We start from the raw sequence: 20,514 nt of genomic DNA, 5'->3' as shown, positions 1-20,514 counted from the left end.
ACGATTATCGTTGTAACGACATTTAAATGTATATATATCATATTAAGATATATTAATATATCATAATATCATGATAATATAATAATTTAACATCTCATTAGATATAATAAACAATGGGTTAACAACATTAATTGAGATCGTTAACTTAAAGGTTTCAAAACAACACTTACATGTAACGACTAACGATGACTTAACGACTCAGTTAAAATGTATATACATGTAGTGTATTTAGATGTATTAAAATACTTTTGGAAGACTTCAAGACATATATCAAAACACTCATACTTAACGAAAATGGTTACAGTTACTTTCCCATTCTTTTCTTTCATCAAGAATTCTAGTCGTATTCTTACCCGTATTATACACAGCTTTAAAACGTACTTACTATGGGTATATACCAATAGGAACTAGCATGGGATTCTACTCTTGATTATGTCATGTATGACTAATCAATTTTAACTTCTACCATGAGCTAGTCAACTAACTAGAACTCCTTTTAACCCCACTCACCACTCACCAATTACCACTCATCATTCACTCCATTTCACTTCCAATTCTCTTTCTAATTCTCTCTCAACACACACACACTATTATGAACGTATTTTTCCAGTAGTTAATCATCATCTTCATCAAAAATCACTTCAAGAATCAAGCTATAATCATCATAGGAAGAACACTTCAAGAACACTTCAAAAATCCCTTCAAGTTTACTAATTTACTTCCAAGCTTTCTAATCCATTCCGAGTAATCATCTAAGATCAAGAAACCTTTGTTATATACAGTAGGTTATCTTTCTTATTCAAGGTAATATTCATATTCAAACTTTGATTCAATTTCTATAACTATAAACTATCTTAATTCGAGTAAAAATCTTACTTGAACTTGTTTTTGTGTCATGATCCTACTTCAAGAACTTTCAAGCCATCCAAGATCCTTTGAAGCTAGATCATTTCTTGTCACTTCCAGTAGGTTTACCTACTAAACTTGAGGTAGTAATGATGTTCATAACATCATTCGATTCATATATATAAAACTATCTTATTCGAAGGTTTAAACTCGTAATCACTAGAACATAGTTTAGTTAATTCTAAACTTGTTCGCAAAAAAAAGTTAATCCTTCTAACTTGACTTTTAAAATTAACTAAACACATTTTCTATATCTATATGATATGCTAACTTAATGATTTAAAACCTGGAAACACGAAAAACACCGTAAAACCGGATTTACGCCGTCGCAGTAACACCGCGGGCTGTTTTGGGTTAGTTAATTAAAAACTATGATAAACTTTGATTTAAAAGTTGTTATTCTGAGAAAATGATTTTTATTATGAACATGAAACTATATCCAAAAATTATGGTTAAACTCAAAGTGGAAGTATGTTTTCTAAAATGGTCATCTAGACGTCGTTCGTTCGACTGAAATGACTACCTTTACAAAAACGACTTGTAACTTATTTTTCCGACTATAAACCTATACTTTTTCTGTTTAGATTCATAAAATAGAGTTCAATATGAAACCATAGCAATTTGATTCACTCAAAACGGATTTAAAATGAAGAAGTTATGGGTAAAACAATATTGGATAATTTTTCTCATTTTAGCTACGTGAAAATTGGTAACAAATCTATTCCAACCATAACTTAATCAACTTGTATTGTATATTATGTAATCTTGAGATACCATAGACACGTATACAATGTTTCGACCTATCATGTCGACACATCTATATATATTTCGGAACAACCATAGACACTCTATATGTGAATGTTGGAGTTAGCTATACCGGGTTGAGGTTGATTCCAAAATATATATAGTTTGAGTTGTGATCAATACTGAGATACGTATACACTGGGTCGTGGATTGATTCAAGATAATATTTATCGATTTATTTCTGTACATCTAACTGTGGACAACTAGTTGTAGGTTACTAACGAGGACAGCTGACTTAATAAACTTAAAACATCAAAATATATTAAAAGTGTTGTAAATATATTTTGAACATACTTTAATATACATGTATATATTGTTATAGGTTCGTGAATCAACAGTGGCCAAGTCTTACTTCTCGACGAAGTAAAAATCTGTGAAAGTGAGTTATAGTCCCACTTTTAAAATCTAATATTTTTGGGATGAGAATACATGCAGGTTTTATAAATGATTTACAAAATAGACACAAGTACGTGAAACTACATTCTATGGTTGAATTATCGAAATCGGATATGCCCCTTTTTATTAAGTCTGGTAATCTAAGAATTAGGGAACAGACACCCTAATTGATGCGAATCCTAAAGATAGATCTATTGGGCCTAACAAACCCCATCCAAAGTATCGGATGCTTTAGTACTTCGAAATTTATATCATATCCGAAGGGTGTCCCGGAATGATGGGGATAATCTTATATATGCATCTTGTTAATGTCGGTTACCAGGTGTTCACCATATGAATGATTTTTATCTCTATGTATGGGATGTATATTGAAATATGAAATCTTGTGGTCTATTGTTACAATTTGATATATATAGGTTAAACCTATAACTCACCAACATTTTTGTTGACGTTTAAAGCATGTTTATTCTCAGGTGAATACTAAGAGCTTCCGCTGTTGCATACTAAAATAAGGACAAGATTTGGAGTCCATGTTTGTATGATACTGTGTAAAAACTGCATTCAAGAAACTGATTTCGATGTAACATATTTGTATTGTAAACCATTATGTAATGGTCGTGTGTAAACAGGATATTTTAGATTATCATTATTTGATAATCTACGTAAAGCTTTTTAAACCTTTATTTATGAAATAAAGGTTATGGTTTGTTTTAAAAATGAACGCAGTCTTTGAAAAACGTCTCATATAGAGGTCAAAACCTCGCAACGAAATCAATTAATATGGAACGTTTTTAATCAATAAGAACGGGACATTTCAGTTGGTATCCGAGCGTTGGTCTTAGAGAACCAGAATTTTGCATTAGTGTGTCTTATCGAGTTTGTTAGGATGCATTAGTGAGTCTGGACTTCGACCGTGTTTACTTGAAAAATGATTGCTTAACAAATTTTGTTGGAAACTATATATTTTTAACATGTGAATATTATGTGATATATTAATCTCTTAACGCGTTTGATATTATGTGATAGATGTCTACCTCTAGAACAAGTCTCATTGACTCACCTAATAATAATGAAGAGTCAAATGTAAATTGGAATGATTCGTGGACTGATTCACAAGTTCCCGAAGAGGAACCGGAAGAAGAGTCGGAACCAGAAGAAGAATCGGAACCGGAAGAAGAATCGGAACCGGATGAAGAAATAGAACCGGTGGGGGAAATAATAAAACGGTTGAGTAAAAGAAAATCCTCAACCAACCGACCAAGGTTAATTATGGTCAATGGTGTTTCCGCTAAGGAAGCAAAATATTGGGAGGATTACCAATTCTCCGATGAATCGGATTCTGACGAGAATTCCGATGATGTTATAGAAATTACCCCAACTGAATTTAAAAAGGCAAAAGAAAATAATAAGGGAAAGGGCATAAAAATAGAGAAATCTAATTCCAACCCCGATGAACTTTATATGTATCGTCAACCCCCGAAGTCCTTAAGTTGTAACAATGACCCGGGAACCTCTAAACCACCAGGTTTTTCTAAACCAATGTGGAAAACGACGGCTCGTATTAGGGGAACATCATATATCCCTAGAAACTTGGCAAAACGAACCAAAACCGAAGAAGAAGAAACAAGCGAGTCGGAATAAGATAGTTGTATTCGTGTGGTGTAATATATGTAATATAGTGTGCTTATGCTTTATGATATATGTAAAAATTGCTTGTATTAATAAGTATTTTTTTTTATGAATCTAACTCTTGTCTATTTTACAGTATAAAAACACAAAATGGATAGACAACTCAATATTTTAAGAGACCTACCCGGAGACATGATTGATGAAATCTTGTCTAGAGTCGGTCAGAATTCTTCGGCACAACTATTTAAGGCGAGATCAGTTTGTAAGACATTCGAAGAACGTTCCAAGAATGCCTTGGTTTATAAAAGGCTTTCGTTCGAAAGATGGGGGATATCACATTGGGAAATCCATAAGTTACGATGAGTTTACTTTGACGCATATATTGCGGGGAACCCAAATGCTATTTTACGCAATGGGTTAAGAAATTATTTTGACTCAATATATTCGAATATTGGACTTCGTGATTTAGAAAAAGCGGCTAACATGCAACATAAAGAAGCATGTTATGCTTACGGATTAGTAATGTTCGCTTCTCACCAAAGTGAGAACAAGAACATCGGCCTACAACTATTAAACAAAACGTTCCCACAAGTGACGGAGTCGGTAATTGGGGTAAGAAATGAGGTTTTTAGATTGTTACGGGACTGTTGGACATTATGTAACCCTCGTCCCTTTGATGACGTTACAACACGCTGTCTTATCAACGGCCATAACGGTTATGTTTCACAAGACCAAGGATGGGAAGTAGTCCTAGTAAAACCAGAATGCATGACTTGTTTCTGGACGTATGAATTACGTGTCTTTATTGCCTTTGCTGAACGACTTGTGTACTAGCTAGAATTATCTTCACAACTATCTTGTATCAAAGTTATTGTGTGCTATATTTCATGCTTTATGTAAAATAAGCGGTATTGTAAGTTTGTAAAATATTGTATAAAAGTTTGAACGCGAAATATTATTATAATCAGTTTTTCATATAGAATTGTAGTAGTTGAATTGTATATTAGCTACTAAGTATGAACTTAACGGGTAGGTACTACCCGAATTTAAACTTATAAAACGCTAATATGAAGAAAAAGCTTTTATAAATGAGTTCATATTATGCTACGAAATACTATTAACTACTCTTAATATTCTGTATGATTAACTTGTTCCATTTGACTATTTTGAAGGAAATGGCACCGACTACTCGACACACCGTGAATATGAATGAAGAGGAATTCCGTACTTTTCTAGCTTCAAACATAGCCGCAGTACAGGCTGCGCTACATACCAACAATAACCTTGGATCTAGCAGTACAGGAAATCGTGTAGGATGCACCTACAAAGAATTCACTGCCTGCAAACCTTTGGAATTTGATGGAACCGAAGGACCGATCGGATTGAAACGGTGGATCGAGAAGGTCGAATCGGTGTTTGCCATAAGTAAGTGTACTGAAGAGGACAAAGTAAAGTACGCTACGCATACCTTCACAGGTTCTGCGTTAACATGGTAGAATACCTATCTAGAGCAAGTGGGACAAGACGATGCGTACGCACTACCGTGGTCAGCATTCAAGCACTTGATGAACGAGAATTACCGTCCCAGAACCGAGGTTAATAAGCTCAAGACAGAACTTAGAGGGTTACGAACCCAAGGATTTGATATTACCACGTACGAAAGACGATTCACAGAATTTTGCCTATTGTGTCCGGGAGCATTCGAAGATGAGGAAGAGAAGATCGACGCGTTTGTGAAAGGATTACCGAAAAGAATCCAAGATATAAGTTCACACGAGCCCGCCTCCATACAACAGGCATGTAGAATGGCTCACAAATTAGTGAACCACATTGAAGAAAGAATTAAAGAACAGACTGCTGAAGAGGCCAATGTGAAGCAAGTCAAAAGAAAGTGGGAGGAAAACGGTGATAAGAATCACCAATACAACAACAACAGCAATTACAACAATAATCGCAACAATTATCCCAACAATCGCAACATCAATCGCAACTACAACAAACGGCCCAACAAACACAACAACAACAACAACAGCAACTACAACAATCATCCCAACAACAATAATAACCGCAACAACAACAACAATCAGAAGCAGCTATGCCAAATGTGTGAAAAGTATCACTCGGGGTTCTGCACCAAATTTTGCAACAAGTGTAAAAGAAATGGTCATAGCGCGGCGAAGTGTGAGGTCTACGGACCAGGGGTTAATAGAACGAAAGGAACAAATGGTGTCGGAACGAGTAATGGCGGAGCAAGTAGTGTCAGAGCAAGTTATGCCAATGTAGTTTGTTATAAATGTGGAAAACCAGGCCACATTATTAGAAATTGCCTGAACCAGGAGAACACGAATGGACAAGGCCGCGGAAGAGTTTTCAATATTAATGCGGTAGAGGCACAAGAAGACCCGGAGCTTGTTACGGGTACGTTTCTTATTGACAATAAATTTGCTTACGTTTTATTTGATTCGGGTGCGGATAGAAGCTATATGAGTAGAGATTTTTGTGCTAAATTAAGTTGTCCATTGACGCCTTTGGATAGTAAATTTTTACTCGAATTAGCAAATGGTAAATTAATTTCAGCAGATAATATATGTCGGAATCGAGAAATTAAACTGGTTAGCGAAACATTTAAGATTGATTTGATACCAGTAGAGTTAGGGAGTTTTGATGTGATAATCGGTATGGACTGGTTGAAAGAAGTGAAAGCAGAGATCGTTTGTTACAAAAATGCAATTCGCATTATACGAGAAAAAGGAAAACCCTTAATGGTGTACGGAGAAAAGGGCAACACGAAGCTACATCTTATTAGTAATTTGAAGGCACAAAAACTAATAAGAAAAGGTTGCTATGCTGTTCTAGCACACGTCGACAAAGTACAAACTGAAGAAAAGAGCATCAATGATGTTCCCATTGCAAAAGAATTTCCCGATGTATTTCCGAAAGAATTACCGGGATTACCCCCACATCGATCCGTTGAATTTCAAATAGATCTTGTACCAGGAGCTGCACCAATAGCTCATGCTCCTTACAGACTCGCACCCAGCGAGATGAAAGAACTGCAAAGCCAATTACAAGAACTTTTAGAGCGTGGTTTCATTCGACCAAGCACATCACCGTGGGGAGCTCCTGTTTTGTTTGTCAAGAAGAAAGATGGTACATTCAGGTTGTGTATCGACTACCGAGAGTTGAACAAACTTACCATCAAGAACCGCTACCCACTACCGAGAATCGACGACTTATTTGATCAACTACAAGGCTCGTCTGTTTATTCAAAGATTGACTTACGTTCCGGGTATCATCAAATGCGGGTGAAAGAAGATGATATTCCAAAGACTGCTTTCAGAACACGTTACGGTCATTATGAGTTTATGGTCATGCCATTTGGTTTAACTAATGCACCAGCTGTGTTCATGGACCTTATGAAACGAGTGTGTGGACCATACCTTGACAAGTTTGTCATTGTTTTCATTGATGACATACTTATTTACTCAAAGAATGACCAAGAACACGGTGAACACTTGAGAAAGGTGTTAGAAGTATTGAGGAAGGAAGAATTGTACGCTAAGTTTTCAAAGTGTGCATTTTGGTTGGAAGAAGTTCAATTCCTCGGTCACATAGTGAACAAAGAAGGTATTAAGGTGGATCCGGCAAAGATAGAAACTGTTGAAAAGTGGGAAACCCCGAAAACTCCGAAACACATACGCCAGTTTTTAGGACTAGCTGGTTACTACAGAAGGTTCATCCAAGACTTTTCTAGAATAGCAAAACCCTTGACTGCATTAACGCATAAAGGGAAGAAATTTGAATGGAATGATGAACAAGAGAAAGCGTTTCAGTTATTGAAGAAAAAGCTAACTACGGCACCTATATTGTCATTGCCTGAAGGGAATGATGATTTTGTGATTTATTGTGACGCATCAAAGCAAGGTCTCGGTTGTGTATTAATGCAACGAACGAAGGTGATTGCTTATGCGTCTAGACAATTGAAGATTCACGAACAAAATTATACGACGCATGATTTGGAATTAGGCGCGGTTGTTTTTACATTAAAGACTTGGAGGCACTACTTATATGGGGTCAAAAGTATTATATATACCGACCACAAAAGTCTTCAACACATATTTAATCAGAAACAACTGAATATGAGGCAGCGTAGGTGGATTGAATTGTTGAATGATTACGACTTTGAGATTCATTACCACCCGGGAAAGGCAAATGTGGTAGCCGATGCGTTGAGCAGGAAGGACAGAGAACCCATTCGAGTAAAATTTATGAATATAATGATTCATAATAACCGTACTACTCAAATAAAGGAGGCGCAACAAGGAGTTTTAAAAGAGGGAAATTTAAAGGATGAAATACCCAAGGGATCGGAGAAGCATCTTAATATTTGAGAAGACGGAACCCGGTATAGGGCTGAAAGGATTTGGGTACCAAAATTTGGAGATATGAGAGAAATGGTACTTAGAGAAGCTCATAAAACCAGATACTCAATACATCCTGGAACGGGGAAGATGTACAAGGATCTTAAGAAACATTTTTGGTGACCGGGTATGAAAGCCGATGTTGCTAAATATGTAGGAGAATGTTTGACGTGTTCTATGGTCAAAGCTGAGCATCAGAAACCATCAAGTCTACTTCAACAACCCGAAATCCCGGAATGGAAATGGGAAAATATTACCATGGATTTCATCACTAAATTGCCAAGAACTGCAAGTGGTTTTGATACTATTTGGGTAATAGTTGATCGTCTCACCAAATCAGCACACTTCCTGCCAATAAGAGAAGAGGACAAGATGGAGAAGTTAGCACGACTGTATTTGAAGGAAGTCATCTCCAGACATGGAATACCAATCTCTATTATCTCTGATAGGGATGGTAGATTTATTTTAAGATTCTGGCAGACATTACAGCAAGCATTAGGAACTCGTCTAGACATGAGTACTGCCTATCATTCACAAACTGATGGGCAGAGCGAAAGGACGATACAAACGCTTGAAGACATGCTACGAGCATGTGTTATTGATTTCGGAAACAGTTGGGATCGACATCTACCGTTAGCAGAATTTTCCTACAACAACAGCTACCATTCAAGCATTGAGATGGCGCCGTTTGAAGCACTTTATGGTAGAAAGTGCAGGTCTCTGATTTGTTGGAGTGAAGTGGGGGATAGACAAATTACGGGTCCGGAAATTATACAAGAAACTACCGAGAAGATCATCCAAATTCAACAACGGTTGAAAACCGCCCAAAGTCGACAAAAGAGCTACGCTGACATTAAAAGAAAAGATATAGAATTTGAAATTGGAGAGATGGGCATGCTTAAAGTTGCACCTTGGAAAGGCGTTGTTCGATTTGGTAAACGAGGGAAATTAAATCCAAGGTATATTGGACCATTTAAGATTATTGATCGTGTCGGACCAGTAGCTTACCGACTTGAGTTACCTCAACAACTCGTAGCTGTACATAACACTTTCCACGTCTCGAATTTGAAGAAATGTTTTGCTAAAGAAGATCTCACTATTCCGTTAGATGAAATCCAAATCAACGAAAAACTTCAATTCATCGAAGAACCCGTCGAAATAATGGATCGTGAGGTTAAAAGACTTAAGCAAAACAAGATACCAATTGCTAAGGTTCGATGGAATGCTCGTAGAGGACCCGAGTTCACCTGGGAGCGTGAAGATCAGATGAAGAAGAAATACCCGCATCTATTTCCAGAAGATTCGTCAACACCTTCAACAGCTTAAAATTTCGGGACGAAATTTATTTAACGGGTAGGTACTGTAGTGACCCGAACTTTTCCATGTTTATATATATTAATTGAGATTGATATTTACATGATTAAATGTTTCCAACATGTTAAGCAATCAAACTTGTTAAGACTTGATTAATTGAAATATGTTTCATATAGACAATTGACCACCCAAGTTGACCGTCGATTCACGAACGTTAAAACTTGTAAAAATGACATGACGATATATATATGGATATACATATGGTTAACATGAGATTATGATAAGTAAGTATCTCCATAAGTATATTAACAATGAGTTATATACATATAAACAAGACTACTAACTTAAGGATTTCAAAACGAGACATATATGTAACGATTATCGTTGTAACGACATTTAAATGTATATATATCATATTAAGATATATTAATATATCATAATATCATGATAATATAATAATTTAACATCTCATTAGATATAATAAATAATGGGTTAACAACATTAATTGAGATTGTTAACTTAAAGGTTTCAAAACAACACTTACATGTAACGACTAATGATGACTTAATGACTCAGTTAAAATGTATATACATGTAGTGTATTTAGATGTATTAAAATACTTTTGGAAGACTTCAAGACATATATCAAAACACTCATACTTAACGAAAATGGTTACAGTTACTTTCCCATTCTTTTCTTTCATCAAGAATTCTAGTCATATTCTTACCCGTATTATACACAGCTTCAAAACGTACTTACTATAGGTATTGAAAGGACCCGTCCTAATCCATCCGGACAAAGTCCACATCGATTACAAACGATTCACAATAGTTGGTTACATCGCGAGGTACTTGACCTCTATATGATACATTTTACAAACATTGCATTCGTTTTGAAAAGACAAACTTCCTTACATCGAAAATTGATGATATGCATACCATTTCATAACATATCTAATTATAATTATCTAAATAATAATCTTGATGAACTCGACGACTCGAATGCAACGTCTTTTGAAATATGCCATGAATGACTCCAAGTAATGTCTCTAATATGAGCAAACGCACAGCGGAAGATTTCTTTCGTACCTGAGAATAAACATGCTTTCAAGTGTCAACCAAAAGGTTGGTGAGTTCATTAGTTTAACATAAATAATCATTTCCATCATTTTAATAGACCACAAGATTTTCATTTCTCATAAACATACGTCCCATACATAGAGACAAAATATCATTCATATGGATTGAACACCTGGTAACCGACATTCACAATATGCATATAAGAATATCCCCATCATTCCGGGATCCTCCATCGGACATGATATAAATTTCGAAGTACTAAAGCATCCGGTACTTTGGATGGGGCTTGTTGGGCCCGATAGATCTATCTTTAGAGTTCGCGTCAATTAGGGTTTCTGTTCCCTGATTCTTAGATTACCAGACTATATAAAAAGGGCATATTCGATTAGATAATCCAACCATAGAATGTAGTTCCGATCACTTGTGTCCATTTCGTAAAACATTTATAAAAGCAGCGCATGCATTCTCAGTCCCAAAAATATATATTGCGAAAGCATTTAAAAAGGGAGTAATGAAAACTCGCTATACTGTACTTTGTAGTAAAAATACATATGACGACTTTGAACAATGCAGGGTTGACCTCGGATTCACGAACCTATATCATTCGTATATATACATCAAAATATATACTTGTAATCGAGCAATTTCATATCTTATAACCTCATATATTATATATTTTGTTTATATATATATATATTTAAAAATGATTATTATTTATATAGTTATATTAATATGTCTATATCTAGAAACTACTTAATTTGTTGTATATAAGTTTATATAAGGTTATTATGCTTTATATATAGTTATATGGTTTATTAATATAATTGTAGTATGTATAATAAGTATGTTTTTATATTCAAATTATTTATTTGTTTAAAAATGATGGTTTTGATATTAACGTTTTACTAATACTAATAATAATGCTAATACTAACTTCATTAAAAATGATAATTTTAATAATAGTAATGATATTGTTAATAATAATACTTTTATCTAATTATAAGATTAATAATACTAATGGTTATAAAAGTGATATTAGTACTAATATTAATGAGAAAAATAATAACTTGTATTATATTCCATAATAATAATAATAATAACCCTAGTCATAATGATATTAATACATACATTAGTAATAATAGTCATAATACATAAATGATAAAATTAACCATAATCAACGTATTAGTATTGTTTATAACAATAATAATAATAATAATAATAATAATAATAATACTTATTATGATAATTATAATTATGATAATATTAATAATTGTGATAATTATAATTCTAAAACTACTACTAGTTATAATAATTATAAATATAAATATGGTAATAATTATAATCATAATATGAATCATAATCATAATAATCATAATAACAAGAATAATACTAAAAATAATAATGATAACAATTATAACAACAACAACAACAACAACAATAATAATAATAATAATAATAATAATAATAATAATAATAATAATAATAATAATAATAATAATAATAATAATAATAATAATAATAATAAATGAATATACTAGTAACTACCTTTAAAAGCTCAAAAATATACAAAACTGCCCAAGCCGGGACTCGAACCCGAGACCTCTCGCTCCACAACCACCTGCCTAACCATCCGTCTGTTCTTTCTTTTTCTCAAATATGTTGGATTCTAATTATACTTAACACTACATTACTGATTTCCCTTTCTTCTTCAACTCAATCTCCAATAGACCAGACCAGGGATCGATTCACACTAGTAACACTTTACACAATTAGTTTTAAGACTCATAAACTATTAGTGATTGATTAAATTAATTAAAACAACAGATTTATTTAATTAAAAACTGCTAACGGTAAAGAAACTGACCCGTTGAACTCAAAAATCAAATTCAAGTTTAGAGGTAGTTTTAGGTCACGATCATAAAATGAAAAATGTTTCAAAACTCTCCTGGAAACTATTGAAACTATCAATTTAATCTATATTTAAACAGAAAGCCCGAATTTGGCTGAAGAACAATCGTTGACTTTATGATTTTAAAACTTTGACCCCTAAATTCGAAGTGAATAAAAAGAATTGGGAGCTTATATTTTGCAGATAGTTTAAACAAAATATTCCTAACAAAACCACGTTTACACATTTTGAAATCTATTTCGAATTCGAGCTGTTTAATAAATGGAACAAGAACAGAGCAGGTACTGCTGTTCTTCCCATTTTTCTGATTAAAACTGATGATTTGAAAGCTGTAAAAGGATAATTGAAGTTGTTAATTGATATTGTAGGTGGTCTGGTGTTGTTTACTCTAAATTTGATTGAGTCATATAGTTTTAAAAAAAAGTCGACAGGATCATAATTAGAGAGATAAATTAAAAAAAAAAATAAAGCAGATGTGTAATTGTGACAGGTTTTGGATTATCTCAGTGTTTGGGAATCATTTGTAATCAATCAGAGATAATAAGTCACATATATAACAGTTAGACAGCTAAGTATAACAGATTGGATTTACTTTTAAATATAAAACTTAATTTTTAATAATAATAATCCTATTAATAAATAAAAAGAACAATACTGAATATTATTAATAATAACATAATAATATTAATAATAATATTAACAATTCTAATAATAGTATTAATTTTAATTATCTTAATAATAATAATGCTACTATTAATAACAATAAATAATAATGTTTCTGATAAACTAAAAAAAAAAAATTGTTGATATTAGTATTGTTTTAATGATAAAGTTAATTGTAATGACATAATTAATATTACTACTGATAAGGATAGTAATTCGTATTATTAAATAATATAACTTATATAAAATGATAATAGTAATACTATACTAGTTTGCACATATCGAATTTCATATTTATATCATAGTATTATTAATATTGATATTTATTCTAATAGCAATGAAAGTAAGAATATTTAATAATCATAATAATTGTAATTTTATTACTATCTATAATAATAATGATATTAATAATGTTAACATTAATAATGATATAATAAATTAAATGTATTAAATTTTATATTATTCATAACAATATTGTGAATACTGATATTAATATTACTATTAATATTTATTTAAATGAAAGTAATAATAGTTTAGCAACTATATTCTAGTCTTGTAAGTAAGTTTAGTATATATAATATTCAATAATTATTTATATAATAACATATAGTTACTTATGATATTATGTTATTTATACTAGCAATAGATATTGAAATTTTCGACACACAACATTTATAATATTAATTATGCATTGTAACCATATATGTTTACAGATTCATTATAACTAAATTATTGTGTATCTTATTTTATATTTATATAATTTTAAATGTTTTAATTTATATTTTAAAATTTCAATTTATTATATATACTTACATTTACATGTATATATATACACAATTATTTATAAATCATTGTTCGTGAATCGTCGTGAATAGTCAAAAGGGCAAATGCGTTCATATAAATTGTTCCAAAGTTTTCGAGACTCAACATTACAGATTTTACTTATCGTGTCGGAAACATATAAAGATTAAGTTTAAATTTGATCGGAAATTCCCGGGTCATCACAGTACCTACCCGTTAAAGAAATTTCGTCCCGAAATTTGAGTGAGGTCGTCATGGCTAACAATAAATATGTTTTCCTGACGAATATGAGCTGATAAATAGAGTTTATCATTATTGAATAATACAGATAAAAATAATTCAATTATTCGAAGAGTACGAATGAAGCTATCACCAAAGAGTGAAATAGGAAAGTAAGGATTCATCTTAACTTTTGACGTAGTCATGGTTGAATTTAGAAAATGAGGTGCGTCTTAACTTTTAACGTAGAGGGTTGAATTCCAGAATTCAAGGGATTAAGGAAAATCTTCGAAATCTAAAAGATTTGATTCTTCGGCGAATGAGGAAATTAAGATCTTTCTAATTAAATACGGTGATCTGCTTCGATTACTCTGTCTGATATTTCCATTATAAATTAAACTCTTTCGTTCCATTATTCTCACCATTCCTATACTTTCCTTCTTGTTTCATACATCCAAAAGATTCTGAAAATGTTTAATCCAGTTCTGATCATTGTCCTCATCCTTACTATCACAACAATCATTCTCCTTTTCCAACTTCCACCAGAGGAATCTGCTTTCTTCTACTTCGCCCTTGGGATTATAATGTTTTTAATTCTCCCGTGTATTTATGTTGCTATAAACATTGATATATACAGTTTGTAATTTATGTGTTGCTATCGGGATTTATATTCTCCCTTAAATTTCAAAGCTCTATGCTTTTGTTTTCTCTTCCCGACTTCAATTCAAGCGAATAATGGTCCATAATTTGTAGATATAGAGTTTCGAATGATTATAATGTTCTAAGCAGGAAGGAACGTGATAGCACGATTTGATTTTCAAATTTATCAACATCGCGGAAGATAGAACCATCAAGAATACATTTTCTTGATTTGTTCAGGAGTTGGGTAGAATGAAAGAGTTATGTAACATGGCACATGATGATGTTATGATCTGTGAATCATCACGTCTCATTAGAAACTCAGCATGACCTACTGTAATATAATCACGTTGATCAAGTGTCATTATATTATACTAACTCATGCATCAGTTCCCAACATTACTTCAATAACATTCATATTTTAAGCTCGAAAGTTTACATAATATAGAAACTAACAGTTTCTATATGATGTAACACTGATAGCACGAAGAAATTAATGATTTCAGATAAGAACAGTTATGAAAATATCTTCAGAATTATGGAGGATATTTATAATGAAAGATATGATGATATCTTGGAATTTCTAATATCGATGGATGATGAAGAAGATTTATCCGTAAGGGTTTAGATTCGGAAGCAAGGTATTTGCTAAAGATTTCATCAGAAACAGAATCATTTGGATTCTTTGAAGTCAAACTTATTCTTTGTGATTTGTCCACGGATTTCTTCCTAGTTTCGTATAATCTGCTTTTCGGTACTAAATTTTCTATTGAATGTTTCCAATATATTGATACACAGGAAGCACGAAGAGGTATATAATTTCGGACGAGAGTATTTATGAAAATATCCTCAGAAATATCGAAGATATTGATGATAATATTTTGGAATTTCTAAGTTCGATGGTTGATGGAGAAAGATTTTCCGCAAGATTTAATCATGACTTCGGAGCAAGATATTCTTTGAAAGTTTCATCGGATCCAGAATCACCTGGATTCTTTGAATATATGGTATGGTCCTGGTATTTGTCCTTGGTCTCCTTCGTGGTTAGCTCAATCCGTTTTCCAGTTCCAACTTTTCTGAGCTTTTCCAACATACTATTCTTTATCATCAAACTCTTGGCCATTTAGGCCATCTACAATTTTACTGTTTCCTCTGCATTTAATGCAGCCATATTTGTATCGTCGGTTGTCAATCCGAGGTGGTTTCATAAGAATGGTGTTGTTAGATGATTAAACGCTGATGGTAATATGGTGGAATATAAAAGGTTCTCCGGTAACAATAAAGAGCACACATATAAATATCAAGGTTATAATAAGGTTGTTTTGAACAAAAAGTCGAAGTTGACTTGTTGGAGCTGTGACAAAATTGGCTAATTTGAAAAGAAATTGCGTTGTTATTTTCGGAAATAACAATGCCAAAGAAGCTATCACAGATACGTGTTAAACATTTATACCGGTTCTGAGAATTTTCAGGTGCATAACTATACGCATCAATCTTTTCTTCCGTAAATGAAGTGCGGTTGGTTCATCCTCCCGATTGAGGTGTTTTCAAGAATTACGAAAGGTTTGAACGCAGATTGTAATCGTGAAGATACAAATGAGGTTTATGATGAAATCAAGTGGCAAACTTGAAGAATTGTTTAGTTTCATATGCTATAATCAATATTTTAATTCATTTTAATTGTCCAGTGTTGGTAGTCCACAGTAACAGTCCAGTAATTCATATACAGTTTTATATATAAAATTCGAATTAATTAATACATTTCGTGACCCGTATACGTCTCAGACTCGATCACAACTCAAACTATATATATACATATAGATGGGTCGATATGATATGTCAAAATATTGTATACGTGTCCCGATATTTAAAGTGCGTAAAATAAATAACAGAAATTAAATAACGATAAATAAAGTGCGTAAAGTAAATAACAGAAATTAAATGACAAAAAATAAAATTGCGAGAATATAAATTGCGATAAAATAAATTGCGATAATTAAATTGCGATAAATAAAGTGTAATACGGAATTAACAGTTAGCTAGGAATAGTTAGCTAGGATTTTGTTAGCGTGATTTCTTAATAAAATTTAATATTGTTAATTAGTCTGTTTCTAATCAATTTTTATTGTGTCCATTATTTCTTCATTATGCCACTTGTTGGATTCTGAAGGTCAAAATCCAAATATGAAATTGAATTTGAATGAAAATAGTTATTCTTTGGTGAACGGATACGTATCTCGGTGGTTGTAAATAGGATAGTGAATAACTGTTGAATCAGATTCGAAGAATATACAGTGTAACTTATTAATGTGAAATTTAAATATTCCTTGGGTATTACCTACCCGTTAAAATATTTTTACCATTAACTGTTTGTACAAAAGAATTTTTTATTACAATCTTTATGAAAATATATTTACATATATATTTTCTTCAGATATAATATAGATTTAATGAGTTAATATGATATTAATCTCATTTGATTTATTATTAAAATTAGAATACATAATCTCTAAAACATTAGAGATTACATAATTGCCATGAAGAACAAAGATAATTAATGTAGAACGATACGTTGAGCGATGATTATACTCGAGGTATAGAATGTGATATTGAGGCATGTGATGTTGAAACTTGGGTTGTTGGTGCCGGTGATGTTGCTGAAGCTGGTACATTTTGCACCATAATCTCTGAATTGATTATTCGAGCGCGAAGTTCGTTGACTTATTACTTCAGGATGATTGTCGGTCTGAACGAGCGGATGAATAAGGTTCAGAATTGTGGATAGAATATAATCTTGTCGAGTTACCCTGGAAATGAGACTGAAAATGGTGTCTCGAACAGGTTCGCCGGTAAACGCTTCAGATTCATTGTCAAGAGGTGAATTCGGTTGGTGGAAGGGATCGCCTTCTGCGCGTCTCCATTGATTAAGTCGACTACAAATCCATCACATGAATTGGGAATGGATGATTGGTTGATTCATGCTGATGACGCTGTTTTCGGAGCTTAGGTGAACATCTATTTCGGAATAGCTATCAGAATAACTATCGGAATAGCTATTGGAATCTGAGAGACTCAAACTGGTTGAGGAATTCATCTCGTACAATCAGGTGAAGGATTTTCAATAAGAAATAGATTATAGGATGTAGATTAGTACCCTGCAATACATAATTTACATATGCATATATAATACTAAAATCCCATAAGTTACGGAGGAATCTACGAAAGTTGTCAGGCAAAGCTACAGTAACAGATACGCTAAGATATAAAGTAGCAGATACGCTAAGATATGAATTTTTGTCTTTACACTATTCATGCAGTCCATGCAGTAAAACGTGTCTAGACTAAGAATGATAAGCAAGTGATTCCCTAAGAATGATAAGCAGGAAATTTTTGACACGAAATGATAAGCAAGACTTTTGACATGCAGACACGGTCGGAGTCCAGACTCACTAATGCATCCTAACGACTTATCAGTTAGACACACTAATGCAGACCTGGTTCGCTAAGACCACCGCTCTGATACCAACTGAAAGACAGTTGGGGACAACCACCGTCCCACCCAGTGCCTTCCCAGCTAACCGCCTGGTGACCACTGAGTGTACCTCAGATACTGATTTTAGGGCCGGCCTCTCGGCAATTGCCAACCCTCGTAAAGGATCGCAAGGAGTAAGAGCCAATGCTTCGTCACAGATAACACTGTGAGAACCTCCTTTACGACTAACCTGCCACACATGGACGGCGTTATACCAGCTCTGATACCAACTGAAAGGACCCGTCCTAATCCATCCGGACAAAGTCCACATCAATTACAAATGATTCACAATAGTTGGTTACATCGCGAGGTACTTGACCTCTATATGATACATTTTACAAACATTGCATTCGTTTTGAAAAGACAAACTTCCTTACATCGAAAATTGTAACGACCCGGATTTTTCCGATCGTTTTACACTTATAAGATTAATATTTACATAAATTAAAACTTACCAACATGATAAGCAATCTAAATTGTTGAGATTTATGATTTTGAAAAGAGTTTTACATAACGTTTAACCGTCTAGTTTGACCGATGATATCACGAACTATACAATATATGTTAATTATACGTTTGTGTATATATATGTATATATACATATTTAACATGATTTAAGGATGTTTAAATATCTCATTTTGTATTAATAACAATAAGTTATAAGTATATTTTGAAACTACTAACTTAAGCTTTCAAAACGATAACTATACGTAACGTTATTTGACATAAATACTTACGACCTATAATGTTTATACATATATCGTATATATAATGTATTTAATCACTTTTAAAGACTTAAATACATAAAACAATATAAGTATATTCACAAAAGATAGCTATATTTGAATCCTCATTCCATTTTTCACAAGATTTCTATACGTATATCTAGAGTATATGTACTCGTATCATACCTAGCTTCTATACGTATTTACTATTGGTATATACACATCAAATCACCACCAACCAGCCCTTGTTCATGCCTTATGTATAAGGTAACTACTTTTGTTATTTAGTATGACAATTTCACATGATTAAAAGATCTTTTCACAAAATTACAAATTTATACACCTTTTACACCACCATAAATACATGCATCCATTTTCAATTTTTGGAACATCATTTCTCTAGCTAAACACACACACTTACTAGCCTCATGTCTCTCTAAGAACTCCAGCAAAAATCCTCTCAAGAATCACCTTAAACACCACCATAAAAAGATCAACAAAAACACTACAAAAATACAACTTTCAATTCAAGTTTATGTCTTAAGTTGCTTCCAATCTTTCATCCAATTTCATCACTCTTTTGGTTCTAGGTTTTTACTCCTCTTTTACAGCAATCTTGTCCAAGTAACTTGAGGTAGTAACTTTGTTCATAACCTTATTCGATTCATATATATATAGCTATCTTATTGTATGGTATACAATTTTAACAACAAAAACATAGTTTGAATGATTTCAAACTTGTTTGCAAACTAAATAGATCCTTCTAACTTAACTTTTAAAATACTTCAAGACCTATAATATAACTTAAATATATGCTAATTTAACAAGGTATAACTTGGTTTTTCAAAGAATACCTTAAAAAACTGTTTTTATGACGTCGGAGTGCAACCGGGGGCTGTTTTGGGTTGGATAATTAAAAACCATCTTGAACTTTGAATTGGAGGTTTATATTCTGGAAAAATGATATTTCTTATGAATATGTTAACACATAAAAATTTCATGATTTAATTCATAGTATAAGTATTTTTAGAAAAATGGTCATTAAATGATGTTTTTGTAACAAAAATGATTAACTTCATAAGTTTCACCAAAATTTGACCTATGACCTATGATTTCGAATACAAACTAAGGTATTTACAGTTCATATTCTTAAAGAGGGACTCGATCCAAGGAAGTGGAAATTTGAATCAACGAAAACGGAGTTGTAACGAAGAAATTATGACCAAAACAAAATCGGATATCCAAGACTAGTTTAGCCACGAAAATAATTGGAGAAAATTAAATAAATCACATCTTCCTAAAGTAACATGATATTTTATACATATGTACTCATAATTTAATTTTATATGGTTCAGGATCACCCGTAAACAATACGAGAAGATTAATCATAAGATCCCATGATTGTACGCAACACGTCATTTGACAACACCGGTACTTTATGTACGCAACACGTCATTTGACAACACCGGTACCATGG

The sequence above is a fragment of the Rutidosis leptorrhynchoides genome, chromosome 10 (assembly GCF_046630445.1).
Source record: "Rutidosis leptorrhynchoides isolate AG116_Rl617_1_P2 chromosome 10, CSIRO_AGI_Rlap_v1, whole genome shotgun sequence".
NCBI lineage: Eukaryota > Viridiplantae > Streptophyta > Magnoliopsida > Asterales > Asteraceae > Rutidosis > Rutidosis leptorrhynchoides.
Note: the sequence above shows the minus strand (reverse complement) of the source record.